At 39.0% G+C, this 5,235-nt stretch overlaps 1 pseudogene; it reads left to right on the forward strand.

The window, feature by feature from the left end:
* The first annotated feature begins 2,616 nt into the window (after positions 1–2,616).
* On the forward strand, positions 2,617–2,714 carry LOC133064974 (U6atac minor spliceosomal RNA; annotated as a pseudogene).
* Positions 2,715–5,235: the final 2,521 nt, after the last annotated feature.

The raw sequence follows: 5,235 nt of genomic DNA on the forward strand, positions 1-5,235 counted from the left end.
TTCAAAACCCACTAGGGACTTCCCCGGTGGTCCAGTGGTAACACTAGTGCTCCCAAAGCAAGGGGTCCAGGTTTAATCCCTGGTCAAGGAACTAGAGCCTGCATGCTGCAACTTAAGACCCAGAACAGCCAGATAAATAAAATACTTTTTTAGAAAGTAACTAATAGAAACTCAAGTGAAATAGAGGCTTATCTTTTTTATTTTTTGGAATTGAAATATATCTGATTTACAAAGCTGAGTTAGTTTCAGGTGTATAGCAAAGTCATTCAGTTACAACCTTCTGACTTTGTCACAAGGAAGGGCTCTCACGTCATCCTGAAATTTCCTCCAGGCTCACACCCCGTTGAAAGTCCAACTCTTGGCCTCAGAGGCCTATTTCCAGAGTGTAGGTTAAATCAGCAGTGGGTGCTGAGTCACTCTCTGGAAGCCTTGACTTCAAACAAGCCCCAGTGGGAGAAAAAGCTGTGGATGAGGAGAAAACTGAGATAACAGAAGTGGCAAAGCTCACAGAACATCGACTCGCGAGCCCAGGCGGTGGGCCTGCAGACCAGGCTCCCTACCTCCCTCCAGCCCCGGGAGAGCTGCTCCCTTGCCACCTTCCTATTTAAAGCCTTCGACAAGCAGTAAGGAAAATGCTGGAAAATCAGCTCTGTCAAGATAGCTACAGAAAATGGAAAACGTATAGTCATAAACCTAATAGGAAATGTGGGTAATATTCCACTGCAGGGCATTAATAAAATACAATACATGTAGCAAAACATATGTTCCTGGGTGGGATGACTCAATAAGGGAAGATGTAAGTTCTTCAACCCCTAAAAAACTTTATGAAATTTCAGAAGGTTGGGATATTTTTCATGGATATTCTGACCAAATTGCCTAACATTTTTCTGTTAAAATAAGTTTGTAAGAATAGCCAGGAAAAAATTCTGGCAAGGAAACATAGTGAGAGGGATTTTCTCCACCAGTTAAAAACAAAATGTACAAAGAAACCAAAACAGAAAGAGACATATGTACCCCAATGTTCACTGCAACACTATTTACAATAGCTAGGACACGGAAGCAACCTAGATGTCCATCCACAGATGAATGGATAAGGAAGCTGTGGTACATACACAGAATGAAATACTACTCAGTCATAAAAAGGAATGCATTTGAGTCAGTTCTAATGAGGTGGATGAACCTAGAGCCTATTATACAAAGTAAGTCAGAAACAGAAAAGCAAATATCATGTATTAATGCATATATATGGAATCTAGAAGGAGGGTACTGATGAACCTGTTCGCAGAGCAGCAATGGAGATGCAGACAGAGAAGAGATTTACGGACAGGGGTGGGGGAGAAGAGGGAGAGGGAGAGATGAATGGAGAGTAGCTTGGAGGCACACACACTAACATATGCAAACAGCCAGTCAACGGGAATTTGCCGTATGACCCGGGGAACTCAAACGGGTGATAACCTAGAGGGGTGGGGATGGGCGGCAGGTGGAAGGGAGACTCAAGAGGGAGGGGACATATGTACACTTAATGGTTAATTCATGTTGATGTATGACAGAAATCAAACCAATATTGTACAGCAATCATCAATTAATTAAAAAAAGAAAAAAATTTTAATGTATTAGAAATTTACAAAAATTAGTGTGGTGCTAGCAACAGAAAAGAGAGATGGGAAAAAATGGAACATAAAAAGTCTGAACACAAATGAGGTACATAGAATAATTTTGTAGATAAGAAAAATCTTAACAAGAAAATCAATGGAGTCATTTGCAGCAATATGGACGGACCTAGAGATCATCAGTACTAAGTGAAATAATTCAGAGAAATACAAATATCATATAACATGATATCACATATGTGGAATCTAAAAACAAGATACAAATGAACTTATTTACAAAAGAGAAATAGACTCACAGACATAGAAATATTTAGGATTACTTAAGGGGAAAGAGTAGGGGAGGGATAAATTAGGAGTTTGGGATTAGCATATACACACTACAATATATAAAATAGATAACCAACAAAGACCTCCTGTATAGCACAGGGAGCCATACTCAATATCCCGTAATAGATAAGAATTTGAAAAAGAATAGATACATATATATGTATTAATATAACTGAATCACTTTGCTATATACCTGAAACTAACACAACACTGTAAATCAACTATTCTTCACAAAAAAATCAATGAAGAATGAACTATTCAGTAAATGGTGTCAGTAAAGTTAATGAGTAAGTTAGGTAGAAAATACATGCTAGTGTCAAACACAAGGCCAGAGGAAGACAGACACATTCAGCCAGTAAAGAAAGAAGCCCATTTTAGATTCAGATAATTTAGTACTTTCAAAGTCAGTGGAAGGAAGTAGCCAAGGGTGCAAGCCCTCTGGGCCCCTTGTGCAGGAAAACCGTGAAAACAAAGGAACCAGGTGATGGCAACTCTAAAGCCAGCCACCCTGGTGCAGAGAAGCAACTCAGCCAGCCGCATTTTGTTTCACAGCTTCCAGCTGTGCTACGGGGAGGTGAGGCGGAAAGCCTCAGGCCTCATCAGAACTTGGCCAGGGGAAGCACCCCTTAAAAGACTGAGAATCAAGTGATAAATAACCCAGTAAAAATTCAGGCTCCCAGTGTTGTATGAAAGGAGAGAAGGTTAGCACTCCCCTTGACAAGGATGGAAGAGGCTCTTGGGCCTGACAACACAAAATTCAGGCTCCCAAGACTTCCTGCCAGGCTACAGATCAGCTGCATTTAAGACTTGCCCAGGTGTCTTAATGGAGGGAAGACATGTGCTGTCCTGGGGGCCAGCACGGATCTGTTCCCCTATAGCTACTTCACAAGTCCTCCAGAATAAAGTTCACATGGTTTAAAGATTTAAAGGAAAAAACTAAATCAATGTACTGGTGAAAAATATAGCTAAAATACATGTTTGAGTTGAGATGGACTTTCTATGAATGACATTGAAAGCAGGAAACATTTTGTAAAAAGCTGAATTAATTACTTAAAAAGATTTGGTAGCTCAAAGAACTTAAAATGCCAATATTATGATTGCATTTTCTTACTTAGCAATTTTGTTTTCTTAGAGTTTCATAGTGAGTTTCTTTTCTTCTCCATCGTCTTCATTTTTTAAAAATATTTCATTATATGACATAAGCAGTCAAGTTCTCTTTCTCTTTCCCAGAGCCTTCCAGATGGAGTAGTAGGCCCACCATGAGTGTAATTATAGGTCAGCTTTTCATTCTTTCCCGCATAGAATCCCCTATTTTCAGTGTCCCACGTCTACTTCCTTCTTAATTTGTGCCCCCCTTTTTTTTCATGGAGTACATCCTGAAATAACTTCCTTGGAAAGGATGAGTGAGGGGTAGCATAGCTGAGTCCCTTATGTAGACATCTAACTTTAACCTACCCACCTCACCCTCTCCCCCCGCCACACACACACACACACACAAACACTCAATTGATAGTTTTCCTGCTGTTGTTCAGTCACTAATTCATGTCCGACTCTTTGCGACCCCATGGACTGCAGCACGCCAGGCCTCCCTGTCCTTCACTATCTCCCAAAGTTTGCTTAAGCTCATGTCCATCGAGTCGGTGATGCCATCCAACCATCTCGTCCTCTGTTGCTCCCTTCTAGCTTCAATCTTTCCCAGCATCTGGGTCTTTTCCAATGAGTCAGTTTTTCTTATCAGGTAGCCAAAGTATTGAGAAGTGTGGTTTGAAACAAACTTCTCTTAGAATTTAAATGCTTTGTTCCATGTTCTTCTAAATTTCAGTCTTCTTGAAAATGTTGATGCCAATCATTTTTGTGTTCTTTTATACATGTCCTAGTTTTGGTTTTGTTTTGAATCTCTGCAGTCTCTTGGGATATTCTGGTTTTTTTTTTTCTGTTCCAAAATTCCCCAGTGATATAGCTAGCTGTGTGTCTATCACTACTTATTATGTTTGATTCTCAGTGAGTCCTTTGGCGATTCACAGCCTACAGCTCTAGTAAAATATCTCATCCCTCTGAAAATGCGTTTTCTCCACTTCCTCTATTCTTCTTGTTCAGAATTCCAACTCCTTGGTAAACTAACATTTCTGTCCTTCATTTTTTCTCATAATTTGGTCTCTGTCTTTTTGTTATACCTTCTAGGGCATTTCCTACTATTTATGTTTCAATTATTTCACTGACATTTTTATTTTTTTGCTTAATTTTGGAAATCATGTCCTAGATTTTCAAGATGTCTTTTTATTCTCTGAACTTTCCTTCTATATCTTCATGATTCTCAGCCTTGGCTGCACATTAGAGCTTACCTGGGACCTTTGAACACCACTGATGAGCAATGCTCCATCCAGTTAAATCAAGAGCCTAGGGGTTAACTCCCAGGCAGCCATATTTTTCAAAGCTCTCCAGTAGATACCGATTTTTGTCCTAGTTTGGGGAACATTGCATTATCTTGTTTCCATCTTGACCTAAACTCTTTTTCACCAATATCATATTAATATTAAATATTACATAGTTAATTACCTATTTATCTATTTATTCTATACTATCTACTCATAGATAATCCTTGCCCCGTATTTAACAGGTATAACTCTCAGGCAATAGTCTCAGGCATACAAATATATAAATAGCCATAATTCAATTTAATTTCTATTTCCAGCCTCTTGTTCAGGTTGAAGAAACTCAAACCGAATGGACTAAATTTATTTCAGTTCCAGGTTTAGACGTGAAGTATCTATTGAATCTCCCTTGGGTTACTTACAAAGGAAAGGAAAGAAATGCGTCTGGTCACTCTTTTTAAACCAAGGTACCTCTTGAATAAATTACTAGATGTCAAAATGAAGTGACATCAGCAATATTTTGCCTTTCCTCTCAGCCTTCTTTATGCTAAGAAACAGATGTCATTGGTTCGGATAACACACATATATCAATGCATATATCCTGTCTTTTTAAAAAGTTCTTTTGTGCCTTTGTCTTATCCCTTCTTAGACTGGATTTTTTCCTCTTAAAAGGAGGAACTTCATGTTTTGCATTTAAAGTCTCTAGTACAATGTTTCCCATGTAACAATTATTTTTTCTACACTGAATGCTGTCTTTTTGACAGGCTAGGCCCTGGGACCCTCTATTGAAGTGCTGCAATACTTGAATCTGAACAAATGTCTCCTCGAGCAACAAAATACAAAGAAACTGTAAGGGACAGAAAATAATTGTGTGCACGCACGGTTGGGGTGAATCTGGACAACAAGGTATAAAGAGACCAAAAAGT

This window comes from Dama dama, chromosome 1, assembly GCF_033118175.1.
Source record: "Dama dama isolate Ldn47 chromosome 1, ASM3311817v1, whole genome shotgun sequence".
Classification (NCBI taxonomy): Eukaryota; Metazoa; Chordata; class Mammalia; order Artiodactyla; family Cervidae; genus Dama; species Dama dama.